The sequence below is a fragment of the Phyllobates terribilis genome, unplaced genomic scaffold (genome assembly GCF_046119375.1).
Source record: "Phyllobates terribilis strain yellow unplaced genomic scaffold, ASM4611937v1 Scaffold_2__4_contigs__length_985480577, whole genome shotgun sequence".
NCBI lineage: Eukaryota > Metazoa > Chordata > Amphibia > Anura > Dendrobatidae > Phyllobates > Phyllobates terribilis.
Genome location: NW_027362762.1, coordinates 413,837,885 through 413,853,751, shown reverse-complemented (window position 1 = coordinate 413,853,751; position 15,867 = coordinate 413,837,885).

Genomic DNA, 15,867 nt, shown 5'->3' with positions numbered 1-15,867 from the left:
GGGTCAATTGATGGCACTTTCCCTGTGTCTGCCCCTAATTTGATGTGTTTGTCAGCTTTTGGGCCTGTTTGAAGGTGTTGTGTATACGTTTGGTTTTGCCCCCCATTGTATCCAATAGCTTTCTGCTATATTCAGCAAATATCAGATGAATAAATTGGCGAATATTGAAATCGGCGATCGTAATCCGAACAGAATATTGAAATATTCGCTCATCTCTAGTGGTGACATCATACACCAGTTGGTGAGCTGGAAATTGAAAAAACTGTTGAAGCACTGTCAGGGCGGCAGAAGTTGTAGCTGATTTGCGGAAATGGGCACACAAGCGACTTACTTTCACAAGCAGCTAAGACAGGTCAGGGTAGGTTTTTAGAAACCTCTGAACCACTAAGTTGAGCACGTGGTCCAGGCATGGTTTGTGTGTGAGCTTGCCAAGCTTCAGAGCCGCCACCAGGTTAGGAGCATTGTCACACATGACCATGCCTAACTTTAGGTTCAGCGGCGAGAGACACAGATCAGTCTGGTCTGCTAGACCTTTCAACAATTCTGTGACGGTGTGTGGTTTGTCACCTAAGCAGATTAGCTTCAGCAGAGCCTGTTGCCGCTTGACCAAGGCAGTGCTGCAGTGCTTCCAGCTTGCGACTGATGTCATTTCAGGGATGGAGGCCGATGAGAAGGGGGAGGTGCAGGAACATCTGTAGAAGGTGGGGGCAACCCTGATTGACTCAGGGCCCACAATCCTCGGAATCAGTAGCACATGCTCCTTCCCAGAGTCAGACTGGGTCCCGGCTTCCACAATATCCACCCAGTATGCCATCAGGTAAATGTAGCATCCTTGGCCACAAGCATTTGTCCACGTGTCCGTGTTTAACTGAACCTTCTTAGTAACTGCGTTGGTGAAGGCATGCTAATGTTAGGGACACGTGCTTATGTAAGGCAGGGACGGCACCCTGGGAAATAGTGTCGGCTGAGGACAGAGTACCAAGGAACAGCAACTGCCATGAGGTTGCGGAAAGCTTCCATTTCTACAAGCCTAAACTGCAACATTTCCAGGGCCTGCAGTCTGGAAATGTGGTTGTTTAGTATTGTGGCCTGTGGGTTGGTGGCTGTGTATTTGCATTTGTGTTCCAAGGACTGGGGTAGGGACAACTGAATGCTACGCTGGGACAAGGATGTGAACATGGTCGCTGATGGTGGTTGCAAGTGTGCAATGAGAGGTGCAGGGTGGGAGCATTTTTGCCTGCATCAAGGACAGGGGATTGGTGTGCACATACAACAGGGGAAGAGGCAGTGGAGTCACCGACAGACACTGATTTTGGACCATGGTGTTCAGCCCAACTAGTAGGGTGCTCTGCTGTCATGTGCCTGAGCATGCTGGTGGTGGTCAGGCTGATAGTTGTGCTGCCCCTGCTGTTGCTGGCATGGTGGATGTTTCAGATGGCCTTTTTTGGGTTAACTGGGCAGTCTTTAAAAATCACTTGACTCAGGAAGACTTAACCCTTAGACTGTACACTTCCCTCGTGTAAGAGATCTGGGTAATAGTTGCCCACCTTGTGTCTCTGGCCACCCCACTGCCTCTTCCTGCCTGTTGCAGTGCTGCGAACACCTCCCCCTCTGCGCTGCTGTCCTCACTCTTCATGTGACCTTCCCAGGTTGGGTCAATGACTTCATCATCCATCACCTTGTCTTCCAATTCCGCATCCTGATCCTACTCCTGACTTGCTGGCAATTGTGTCATCATAATCCACCCATTTCGACATTAATTGCAGTTTCCCATCGTCACCTTCTTGTGGCTGCTCAAATATTTGGGCATCGCTACATGCGGTCTCCTTCAGAGTGTCCAAGTGTGGTATCACTTGTCTTTGGGCACTCGGCATGGTGGGAGGAAGGCGAATCAAGGTGAGGATTATGTGGTTCAGACTCACGGCTACTGAGACTGGACCGTGTGGAAGACAGTCTGATGCTGGCAATCTCACTGAAAGAATTATCTGCTATCCAACCAACAACCTTTTCACACTGGTCTGGCTTCAAGAGTGGTAAAATTGGCCCACCACAGATCAATTTGTTACAGTGCAATAGCAATATAGCGATGCTACTGGTTACCGGACAAATCTGGATTTACGTTTTGAATGCACAACTGCAGCAGTTTAAATAGAGTAAAATTTTTAGATGCTGAGAAAACTGCAGTGTTTTTAGCGCAGTAAAATTTGCCCACCACAGATCAACTTGCTACAGTGCAATAGCAATATTGCGATGCTACTGGTCAATGGCCAAGTCTGGATTTATGTTTTGAATGCATAACTGCCACAGTTTAAATAGCGTACATTTTTTGATGCTGATAAAACTGGGCACTATTGTTATTGAAGTAAAATTTGCCCATCTCAGATCAACTTGTTACAGTGCAATAGCAATATAGAGATGCTACTAGTTATCGTCCAAGTCTGGATTTAAGCTTTGAACGCACAACTGCCGCAGTTTAAATATAGTAGAATTTTTAGATGCTTAGAAAACTGCAGTATTTTTAGAGCAGTTTAATTTGCCCACCTCAGATCAACTTGGTACACTGCAATTGCAATATAACAATGCTGCTGGTTAACGGACAAGTCTGGATTTACATTTTGAGCGCACAACTGCAGCAGTTTATATAGAGTAGAATTTTTAGATACTGAAAAAACTGCAGTATTTCTAGAGCAGTAAAATATGACCACCTCAGATCAACTTGTTACAGTGCAATAGCAATATGACGATGCTACTGATTACCGTACACGACTGGATTTAAGCTTTGAACGCACAACTGGTGCACTTTAAATAGAGTAGACTTGTTAGATGCAGTAGTTTTAGGCCAGTAAAATTTGCCCACCACAGATCAACTTGGTAGAGTGCAATAGCAATATAGTGATGCTACTGGTTACCTGCTAAATCTGAATTTATGTCTTAAACGCACAACTGGCGCAGTTTAAATAGCGTAGAATTTTTTGATGAATTTTCAGTATTTGTATCACAGAAAATTTTGCACACCTCAGATGGACTCTATTTATCTTTTGCACTATATAGAGATGCTATTGCAACCAAACAGGTCTGCCTGTATGCTTTTAACGCACAAATGGAGCAGTAGTTTTGGTGTGGAAGATTTTGAGGCTGAGAACACTTTTCAGTATTTGTATCACAGAAAATTTAGCACACCTCAGATGGACTTTTTCACTGCTTGCACTACATATAGCGATGCTATTCCAAATAATCAAGTCTGGTCACGTGCCTTTAGCGCACAATTTGTGCAGTGTAAATGGAGTATAATAAGTCTTTTTACAAAAATGTACAAGTTTAAGAGCAAAAATATTATTAGTAACCCCCAGAAAAGCTATTAAATATGAGTTCCAGCAGCAAAAAGGTCATGCAATAAACCCTATCCTTTCCTACACTATCACTCCACAATCTCTCCCTAACTAATGCTTACAGCAGTATTAATATTCAATAGAACTAGCCCTTAAAAGGGCTGTTGTTGCAGATAAAATAAATGTGGTATGGAATCCCTGCTTTTATGCTGGTAAAAATCTCTCCGCCGCTCACCAGCAGCAGCTCTCCCTACTATGTCTGTTTCCAGGGTAGACTGTGTAGAGCATAGGGTCTCGGGTCTTATATAGACCCAATGACGCTGTGTGGCCAGCCAATCATAGTAATGCCACTACAATCATGGCTACAGCATTATAGTGACTGGCAGGCAATCCCCGCATGTTTATTAGCTGTCTAAAAAGCGCCAAACATGTGGGGCGGGGACTCAAGTTTCCGCCCGAGCTGTAAAAAAATTCTCGCCAACTAAAGAGCATCCCGAGCACAGTGATGCTCGAGCAAGTAACGAGTAGTGACAAGCACGCTCGCTCATCACTATTAATAATCTAAATACATACATAAATAAAACAACTTTTTAAAAATATTTTCAGACTAATACACTTAATGTTGCACTTTGTCAAAAACTAAAAGTATATTATGTTGAATTACTGTTCCCTAAATTCATGACATTCTCTTTTAAAACTCATTCTACAATGTTGGCTTTGGGAAACATGGGAGCCATTTTGGGACATTTGTTCGTCTGTATACATACTGCGTCCAAATAGACAAAAAAAACTACTGAGTATCGGATTATTGCATAATAATTTAATGCTGATCGTTGATGCCCAGAAGAACAATGAGCAGAAAAAAACATATGTTTATAATAGATACTGTATCTCAAATGTAACCTGTCAGATTGACTTGTGTCTTGCAAAAAGCTTTTGAACAATCATTTTGACTGTGATTTCTCCTGTTGGGATATAAAACTGGTAATGAAACCCTCTAAATAGAAAGCTGAAGTAATATTAGCCAAGGAATTGTGGCGAACATATAATAAGCTATTCATTAAGTTTCATTGAAAGATGGAAGCAGAAATGATTTATGGACTTTGCTGTGTAGCTGTAGAATAATTTTAAAATGTCATATTTGTTTCCTGAGTCAAGGTCATTAATGTATGAAAAACTATTTTACCTAGCTTCGCGTTTCTGTATTAAATCTTTATGTATATTATGTATATTACTATGGTGTATATAACTAAATGATTTATTATGATGCATTGTATGTATGCTTAAAGTCTGAAACTACTTTCAAAATTGGGATTTATTTTAAAACTGGAAATGAGCATTGTTTTAAAAGTTTAAGAAAAATGCTAAATATTTCTAGTTCACAATCCTAATATATAAAGGTCAGGTTAATTTAATGATTTGGTGGGTATTTAGTGCCATGGAAATTGCAATTAAATTGCAAGACTGGAAAAACAAGACCTCACACGGAGAGATCACGGCCGTAATTCATTAAGACTGGCATTTTGTACACCAGTCTTAATGAAGGGTAAGCACTAAGCAGGAATAAGATGCATAAAATTAATTAATAGGTTCACTTCATTTAAAGGGGTTTTCCACCTTCGGGAATATTTATTTTATCGGTCGACCATGACAGCACCACGAGAGAGGGGATCCGCCCACCAAGGACAGGAAACCTACAGGCTTAAAATGGGGCGGCCCTCCCTCTCGCCTCAGTTTGGTTTCCTGTCCTTGATGGAGGGAACCTTTTGCAGGCTCGTTGAAGATCTGGATGACGACTGCTGTCGAGCAGCGCCCCTATCTGGGATCTGCAGCTCCAGCGTTCTGCCTATGCGAGTGCACCCCTATCTGGGAGAGCCACAGCATTTTTGTGCACCGGATATACAGGGGAGCTGCACCCCTATCTGGGGTGGCAGCCCTTTTTTCTGCTTCAGCCAGATTGCGCTTTCTGTAGAGGAGTCTGCCCTGGTTGGGATCCAGATTGCAGTGGGACTGCGCCACTATCTGGGGTGGCAAGCCCACCATCGCCCTGGAGATGCGAGTTGCGTGGAGTGTTGTCCCCATCGACACCCGGCGGAGGTCGGCGCGCCGGGTCTGAGGCCATCTGCAAACCTCCGCCCCGACCAGGAGCGGACCGCGAGAGAGCAGCGCCCCGTTCAGAGGTAGCAGGCCATTGCTATGGGCAGGGCCTACCTGGGAGCGCCGGCGGTGTATGAGGCATCCTCACGCGAGGCTTGTGCGGGCGCGCACTTCCGTCCTCCTGTAAGTCGCGGCCTGATGACGTCACCGCGCCTCGAGGGTTACCGGCTTCTGTTTGTTAGTGCGGTATTAACCGCGATGCATGCGTCCCTGAAAAGAAGAAGAAAAAAAAAAAAGTCGACAGCTCCAGTTCCGTGCATAAGTGGAGAAGCTGCTGTGGACCTGTGCGCCTGTCTGGGGTTGACAGCTCCAGTTCCGTGCATCAGTGGAGATGCTGCTATGGACCTGCGCCCCTGTCTGGGGTCGACAGCTCCAGTTCCGTGCATCAGTGGAGAAGCTGCTGTGGACCTGCGCCCCGGTCTGGGGTCGACAGCTCCAGTTCCGTGCATCAGTGGAGACGCTGCTGTGGACCTGTGCCCCTGTCTGAGGTCAACAGCTCCAGTTCCGTGCATTGGTGGAGAAGCCCTGCCTGGGATTGACCACCCCAGTATTGCTCAGGCATGGACGGATGAAGAGTAACAGGCCTGTGACTCGTTCCTGCCTCCGAATCCGTACAGCTGGTGGTGAGTGCAGACCTACAGAGGGATTTGGATAAGCTGGGTAGGTGGAGCATTAAATGGCAAATGAGGTTTAACGAGGAGAAATGTAAGGTCATACATATGGGAAGGAAAAATGGAAGTCACCAGTACTCACTGAATGGGAAACCATTGGGGAATTCAGAGATGGAGAAGGACTTGGGCATCTTGATTGATAGCAAACTAAATTGGAGTGCCCAAAGTCAGGCCGCTGCTGTAAGGGAAAACAGGGTAATGGGATGTATCAGAAGAGGTATAGCTGCAAAGGATGAGAACATTGTTCTTCCACTGTACAAAGCACTGGTCAGACCACACTTGGAATACTGTGCTCAGTTATGGGCCCCAATATATAGAAAGGATATAAATGAGCTTGAAAAGGTACAAAGGAGGGCAACAAAATTAATAAGGGGAATGGAGGGACTACAATACCCAGAGAGGTTGGCAAAACTAGGACTATTCAGCCTGGAAAAGAGAAGGTTGAGGGGGGACATAATAAATGTGTACAAATATGTTAGGGGACAGTATAGAGATCTTGCCCGGGATTTGTTCAAAAGGAGGGATATTACGGTAACAAGAGGGCATTCACTAAGACTGGAAGAGAAAAGGTTTCAGCACCAGCATAGGAAGGGGTTCTTTAGGGTAAGAGCAGTGAGAATATGGAATTCCCTGAGTGAGGAGACGGTAATGTCGGATTCACTAAACCAGTTCAAGCGGGGACTGGATGCTTTTCTAGATACCAGGCAGATTTTAGCATATACTTAAAAATAAAATAAAATAGTAGGTTGATACAGGGATTTATTCTGACTGCTGGTTTCAGAGTCGGGAGGGAATTTTTCCTCAGGTGAAGATTGGCTAAATCATTTGGGGTTTTTGCCCTCCTCTGGATCAACTTTAGCAATTACAGAACTAACAGGTCGAACTTGATGGACGCAAGTCTTTATTCGGCTTTACTAACTATGTAACTATATGTAACTATGATGTTTACCTTGATTATGGGGCCCTTTCCTTGTTATGGATACTAAGAAAGGCTGAAGGATGTTTGCATAAAACTCAAAAATGTGTGTGTGTGCGCTCTGTAAGACCCCATCTGGGCCAAGGGCATCGTGCTTTAAAATTGGCTTCAGGATGGAAGTTGGACCATAGACCTCTAGGCTAAAGTGAGCCACATGTCGGGGCCGCACAGAGCCTCATGATTGGCCTTCACAATTTACCACAAAAATGAGCCTCAATCTGCTCAGTAAATGTTAAACTAACACTGAGGGTTTTACTGTTGTCCTCTTGTCTGTTTACTCCATCCATAGGACGGCACATGGTGTTAATACAGCACATGGTCTCTGTGAAGGTCTGCTGTCCAGCTGGGTCTCATCAGTTGGCTCCTTTGGGTGGGGCTAGTCTGACAATTGAGATTTACCACCCAAAGGAAAGGTTTATCCTTCATTCAGATGGATTACTCTTTTAAATATTAATCTGAGCGCAGTGCCTCACAGTGCCTCATAAAACCTCTTTGCGCTTCACAAAGAGCACATCATAGCTCTTTATATCACATCATAGTGCCTCATGCCACATCTTAATGCCTCATAGCACATCATAGTGCCTTATAGCATAGCGCTTTATAGCACATCATAGTGCCTCATGGCACATCATAGTGCCTCATAGCATAGCGCTTCATAGCACATCATAGTGCCTCACCTCACGGCACATCATAGTGCCTCATTGCACATCATAGTGCGTCATGGCATATCGTTTTATAGCACATCATATTGCCTCATAGCATAGCGCCTCAAGGCACATCATAGTGCGTCATAGCATAGCACTTCATAGCACATCTTGGTGCATCATAGCATGGTGCCTCTTGGCACATCATAGCATGGTGCCTCTTGGCACATCATAGCATGATGCCTCTTGGCACATCATAGCATGATGCCTCTTGGCACATCATAGCATGGTGCCTCTTGGCGCATCATAGAATGGTGCCTCTTGGCGCATCATAGCATGGTGCCTCTTGGCGCATCATAGCATGGTGCCTCTTGGCGCATCATAGCATGGTGCCTCTTGGCACATCATAGCATGGTGCCTCATGGCATAGCTTTTCATGTCACTTAATAGTGCCTCAGCACACATAGTGCTTCACAGTGCCTCATAGCGCTTCACAGTGCCTCATAACGCATGTTAGTGTCTCAAAGCACATCATAGTGCCGTATAGCGTCTCATAGTGCTGGATTTGGGTGTTTCATCCAACCTCACATTTGGGAGAAGGGTGCTCCAGGCTGTGGTCCCTCCCTAGACTTTTTCATCTCTGCAATTCTCTCGTGGTGCTGTCATGGTCGACCGATAAAGTCATAAGTTATTTACCGGTAACGGGATTTTTCGGAGACCATGGCAGCACCCTTATATTCCCTCCCTTCACCTTATGGGAGCACTCCTCATCTATTAATTACAACTAGTGTTGAGCCACCCCCGTAGTGTTCGAGTTCGGTTCGGTTCGTCGAACACCCGTGTGTTCGCCGAACTGTTCGTCGAACTGTTCGTCGAACACCTTCGAACACCGTTAAAACCAATGGCAGGCAAACAAAAACACATAGAAACACATAGAAAACACCTTCAAAGGTGTCCAAAAGCTGACAAACTGCTCAGAAGACACAACTAACACATGGAAAAGTGACAAGTACATATAGTCATGCGAAAAGAAAAGAGGTGGAGGAGTAAAAGGAGGGGGAGACACAGATATAGGCATGTCATGCCCTTCTAAAATCCAAAAAGTGAGAAGCCGAGACGGCCAGTCCGCTCCTGCCCGTGCCACCTCCGTGTCGCCGGGTTTGTGCCAGAGCCGCGGTGAACCCTGACGGCCAGCCCCCCTCTCCCAATACTGGTGCCTGTCCGCTGGTGGGTCGAGAGAGCCCCCCTGTGGTGGAGGCAGCTCTAAGCTTTTTAATTTAAATTGTCCCTCTAATTTGAATGAATACACTTTAAATCCATTTACAAGGATCTATTGGAGGGCAAGTCTCATGCCAGCAGCCGCGTAATTCCAGCTCCAGTAGCGTCCACTAAAGCTGCTGCAGTTAAAAAGCTTTTATAAGGATCGAGCTCGGCTGTCCACCGCAAGGCATCCTAGTGCCAGTCCCAGCCCCTATGCCTTGGGGTGCCTCCTGATGCTCTTCACTAAGTATCCCGTGGTCCCGAAGCATTTCCTTTGAAAAAATTAAGTGTCCAAACTACAGGTGGTGTAGCTTGCTTAACAGCCGGGATAATCCGCTGACTAGCAGACACTGCTACTAGGCACAAAGTATTTCCTGGGCTAGATGCAGTTAAAAATTTGTAAGTAGATACTCTCGTTGGATGCTGAGAAAGCATTCCATAGAGTCTCCTGGCACGCCATATATGATTCTCTTAAAAAGCTTGGGGTAGGGGTCTAGGGGACCCTTTTATAGCCAAAATCACGGTCCTGTATCACAATACGTCACCTAGGCTGAAGATAAATGGAACTGTAGCACCGAGGGCTCGGTTGCTACAGAGGTATTGCACCTCACCCAGAGGTGTGATATCTCACTCTCAGATAAGGATGGAGTGTGGATCAGGACCCGACACCTGCATGCATTACACCACATTGCCGTGGGGCAGGGCGACCAATATGCCCTTGAGATGGGCACGACAGTCCCTGTCCCTGGCTGGAGTGGGGGGAGGGAACACTGAGAAAGGGGAACCCTGCAGTGCAGGAGCAGGGAGGAAGCAGTTCCTGGGTGCATTGAGAAGGGAGTATAAAAGGTGGGCACCATCTTAGTTCAGTGCAGAGAAGTCTGAGCAGAAGTGGCAGGGAGCAGGGGCTCTGCATGAGCTCTGCTCCGGAGGCGGGCCTAGTAACAGAGGCCCAGGCCTGCAAGAGGGAGAAGGAAGGAAGAGGAGCGGAGAAGGCTCCAGGAACGAGGAATGAAGGGATCCCAGGGGTGCGGACGGGCGAGTCGCCACCGCACGCCCGAATCCACCTGCGTGGAGGGGTCAGGCCAAAGGGGGAGACCGGTCCCCGAACTAGTGGAGGCAGGAAACGACCCTCAGCTAGAAACCGGAGGCTCTGACATTTTATGTGGCGCAGCCCCTTGCTCCACCCGCTAGGAAGGCACCACATAGGGTCAGGGAAACTGGCGCCAAGTTTACCAAGAGGAGGCCCGAGGCAGCCGGACAGAAGTGTTGGTAAGAAAGGCCAGACAAAGGACACACAAAGGGGGTCCTGTGAAGCGCTCCAAAGTTATCTGGGAGTTGTCTGAGCCCCTCACCTGGTGAGCACAGTACGACGTGGGCAGCCGTTACCTGCAGACGTGGTCTGGATAATAAGAACTGTGAGTAAAGGCCCTGAACTGCATCACTGACTCCGTGTCGTTACTGCTGCTGCCCTGCACCATCACCCCCATCCTCCGCATACACTGCCCTGAGGCTATACTCCTCCCGTGGGGAGTTATACTACGCTCTGCTGCACCCACAACACCAGCCTTAGCGGTCTGCCCTGTAGCGGCGGTTCACTCTGACCGCAATCCACGGGTGGCGTAGTCGGACATTTAAACATCAAAACCACATAAATAGTTCCGCCACTGGTTTGACCGCCCTGAGCCACGGAACCGGATCGCCGCCACGAAGACTACAACCACCAGCATCCACCAAAAAGGGTCCGGCTCCGGGTGTCCCAAGGCCCAGGGGGTGCGTCAGAACATTTTCATCACCTTTCACAATCACCAATGGGACAAGGCAGGGATGTCCTCTGTCCCCTCTCTTATACATCCTAGTGACGGAGCACCTGCTCTCATCAATTCGCCATAACCCCAATATTAGGTGGATTGAGGTGGGAGGCACCGAGTACAAGTGCTCTCTATTTGCTGATGATGTCCTAGTATATATCACTCAATCACATATATCCATCCCTGCTGTTATGGCTGAAATAGATCACTTTGTTACATGGTAAAATTTTAAAATAAATGCAGCGAAGTCTGAGGCCCTCGATGTCTCCCTCCCTAAATCCATATAGGATTCCATCCAGTCCAACTTTCCCTTTGCCTGGCCCTCACAGGGTATCAAATACTTAGGAATTCCTATTCATAGAGACCTCTCCCATCTATGTTATCTTAATTTTGGGCCCTTTATTGAACAATTCCATACAGACCACGGTTGGCAAGTTGGAACTGTGAGATTCACTACGTGCACCACTGGTATTTTGTGGAAAAGCACATGTAAGATTCTGCAACAGTCTCTGCTGATACTCCTGCATGCGTGCATCCCTTTCTATGGCAGGAATAATTTCTGCAAATTTACTTTTGTACCGGGGATCTAACAGTGTGGCAACCCAGTAGTCAGGATTATTTCTAATTCTCACAATTCGAGGGTCATGTTGCAGGTAGTGCAGCAAGAAGGCACTCATGTGTGTTGCGCATCCAGGAGCACCAAGTCCCTGTTGTGTTGGTGGCGAGGTAACAATCATGCTTCCTTCCTCTGTCCTCTCCCCCCAACCTCGCACAACAGAAATGTGATCAAGGTCTCCCTCATCTGATGAGTCTTCCATCAGTTCGTCCTCCACTTCTTCCTGGGCTCCTGCACCTTCCTCACTAGTTTGGCTGCTACCATGCGCCCTGGTAAAATCATCTCCCCCACCCTCACATGCCTGCCGCCCTGGTGCTGCCGACCGTCTGGACCTTGCAGATGTTAGCCCTTCCGCATACAACTCCTCCTCCTCTACTTCCTCCACCTCCTCTTGTGCCACCACCTGACTCCGAATTCTGTTTAACATGTGCTCCAGCATGTAAATCACCGGAATAGTCATGCTGATAATGGCATCGTCAGCACTAAACATCTTCGTCGCCATTTCAAAACTGTGCAGAAGGGTGCATAGGTCCCTGATCTGAGACCACTCCTCCAGCATGATTTGCCCCACCTCTGAATCTCGTTGGCCCAGGCTATACGTCAGAACGTATTGCACCAGGGCTTGTCGGTGCTGCCACGGTCGCTGCAACATGTGCAGAGTTGAATTCCACCGGGTAGGCACATCGCATTTTAGCCGGTGAAGTGGCAGGCCCAACGACTTCTGTAGAGATGTAAGTCGCTGAGCTGCGGGATGCGAACGGCGGAAGTGAGCACACAGCGACCGTGCCCTCTGCAGAAGGCCATCTAGTCTGGGATAGTGGGCTAAAAATTGCTGGACAACCAGGTTCAACACGTGAGCCATACAAGGCACGTGTGTGACATTGCCCCGGCGAAGGGCCGCACCCAGGTTTGCAGCATTGTCGCACACGGCCTTCCCTGGTTTCAGGTCCAGTGGAGACAACCATTCATGAAATTGGTTCTCCAGAGCTGACCACAACTCCTCAGCTGTGTGACTCACATTTCCCAGACATTTCAATGTAAAAACCGCCTGATGACGTTGAGCCCTACTGCCAGCATAGTAAGGAGGTGTGCAGGATCCCTTCTGCGCAGTTAGAAAGCTTGTGGCATGACCAGACAGGCTTTGGGTGCAGGTGGAAGACTGAGAGGAGGTTGAGGAGGCAGAAGCAGTGGAGGAAAAATGACATAAAGAGGATTGACGCACAACTCGTGGGGACGGCAAGACTTGGACAGCAGCCCCTTGTCCTGCTGTCACCATAGTTACCCAGTGCCCAGTCAGCGACATGTAACGCCCCTGTCCATGCCTACTCGTCCAAGTGTCTGTGGTGAAATGCACCTTGTCACACACAGAGTTTCTCAAAGAAGCGGTGATGTTGTGTGCGACATGCTGGTGGAGCGCAGGCACACCTTTCTTTGAGAAGTAGTGCCGACTGGGCATCTGGTACTGGGGCACTGCGACGGACATAAGGTCTCGAAAATCCTCTGTGTCCACCAGGCGGAAAGGCAGCATTTCTGTAGCCAAGAGCTTGCAGATGGTGAAATTCAACCTCTTAGCTTTCTCATGGCTAGGAGGAAATGGTCTTTTACTAGTCCACATCTGAGGGACCGAGGGCTGGCTATTGTGCTTAGACGGGGTTGATAAGGGTGTCCCCGGCAAACTGCCGGTCTGTGAGGAAGATGCAGGCGGACATGTTAGGTTGCCTTGATCCAAAGGTGGTGCTATCGATGTCGGACAGCGCTCAAGACCAGCTGGTGTTACCACCTCCAAAGAAAATGATGACCTGCCAATCACGCTGGCTGTTGCGGGTAAAGAGGTGGCAGGTCTGCGCCCCAAAACAGGTGTGACTGCTGTCCCCCCAGTCACAGAGGATGAAGAGGCCGCGGATGCACAAGATATGGCAGACGGTGGTTGGCCCGGCCGGCTAGACCGCATTGTAGCACACTGAGCTTCCCACTGCAACTTATGCTTCATGTCCATGTGCCGGTTCATGCATGAAGTACTCAAACTATGTATTTTTTGGCCTCTACTTAGCTTTTGCTGACAAATGTTACAGATAACACGAGTTGGGTCATCTTTATCGATCTGAAAAAATGCCCAGGCTATGCAAGGCTTAGCACCCATGCGACCTGAAGAGCCACCACGACTTGTGGTGAGAGGCAGAGTTGTGTTTGAGGATGCAGTTGTTGACGTGCTTCCAGTACTACGTCTCTGTCCAGGAAGGCGCAACCTGACCTCGTCGTCACTAGCATCTTCCTCCACCTCCTCTGCTGACCTCATCTCTTGGCTGACTGTGGGTTGACAGTAAGTGGGATCTCCGACCTCATCATCATCACCCTGAGCGTTATCACACCCGTCGTCCTCAGAGCCAACCTGTTCCTGCCCTGACAAAAAACTAAAGTTGTCGCTCCAATCAGGTATTTGAGTCTTATCATCGTCTTCCTCATTGTCTCCACCAACAGGAGTTACAGTTTGGGAATGAGGGTCTACATTATGGTCAGAACCTTCTGCGTCTGGTCCTGGATCCGACTCATAAAAATTCTGGGCATCAGTGCAGATCATTTCCTCGTCTGGATTCACAGAAGCGCTGGAGTCGACCTCTGATTCCCAGGCTATAGTATGAGTAAACAGCTCTGCAGACTCAACCATCTGTTCTACCTCATACTCAGACGGGCAGCTGGAGATTTGGGAGCTGTGAGGAAGCAAGTGCGATTTGGGTGACACCTTTGAGGACTGGAGTATTTGTGATGTTGAAGTTGATGTGGAGGAGAGCCCACTTAAAGGAGCACTTGATATCCGTTGAAGCACCTGCTGTTTTTGTGCCTCATCTGGAATTTGTAGCGATTGGCGTGGCCGTAAGAAAGGGATCTTATCACATTGTCCGCTAAAAGAAGTAGACATTTTAGTTTGGCTGGAAGATGGTCTTTCTTCTGCACCTACCCCACGGACACAACCTTTTTTCCCCTTCCCAACACGCCTATTCCCCTTTCCACCAGCAGCAGGCCTTTTTCCACTCATTTTGGTGGTTAACTAATTCACAACTCTGGAGTTGTTTGCACAAAAAAACAATGGATGGTAACCGAGCAGAGCTGAGTGGCCAAACTGTGGTATTAGGCCAAAACTATTGGCTGGGTTAGATGCAGAAAAAAATTATTTTTAATTTGCAACCTGATGGAGGTCAGTATAGATGGACTAATAGACCAAGTCCCACACACCGCTAGAAGCCCAAATATTTTTTCAGAGCTAGATGCAGAAAATTTTTTTATTCAATTTGCAACCTGATGGAGGTCAGTATAGATGGACTAATAGACCAAGTCCCACACACTGCTAGAAGCCCAAATATTTTTTCAGCGCTAGATGCAGAAAAAAATTATTTTTAATTTGCAACCTGATGGAGGTCAGTATAGATGGACTAATAGACCAAGTCCCACACACCGCTAGAAGCCCAAATATTTTTTCAGAGCTAGATGCAGAAAAAAATTATTTTTAATTTGCAACCTGATGGAGGTCAGTATAGATGGACTAATAGACCAAGTCCCACACACCGCTAGAAGCCCAAATATTTTTTCAGAGCTAGATGCAGAAAAAAATTATATTCAATTTGCAACCTGCTGGAGGTCAGTATAGAAGGACTAATAGAACAAGTCCCACACACTGCTAGAAGCCCAAATATTTTTTCAGAGCTAAATGAAGAAAAAAATTATTTTTAATTTGCAACCTGATGGAGGTCAGTATAGATGGACTAATAGACCAAGTCCCACACACTGCTAGAAGCCCAAATATTTTTTCAGAGCTAGATGCAGAAAAAAATTATTTTTAATTTGCAACCTGATGGAGGTCAGTATAGATGGACTAATAGACCAAGTCCCACACACCGCTAGAAGCCCAAATATTTTTTCAGAGCTAGATGCAGAAAAAAATTATTTTTAATTTGCAACCTGATGGAGGTCAGTATAGATGGACTAATAGACCAAGTCCCACACACCGCTAGAAGCCCAAATATTTTTTCAGAGCTAGATGCAGAAAAAAATTATATTCAATTTGCAACCTGCTGGAGGTCAGTATAGAAGGACTAATAGAACAAGTCCCACACACTGCTAGAAGCCCAAATATTTTTTCAGAGCTAAATGAAGAAAAAAATTATTTTTAATTTGCAACCTGATGGAGGTCAGTATAGATGGACTAATAGACCAAGTCCCACACACTGCTAGAAGCCCAAATATTTTTTCAGAGCTAGATGCAGAAAAAAATTATTTTTAATTTGCAACCTGATGGAGGTCAGTATAGATGGACTAATAGACCAAGTCCCACACACTGCTAGAAGCCCAAATATTTTTTCAGAGCTAGATGCAGAAAAAAATTATTTTTAATTTGCAACCTGATGGAGGTC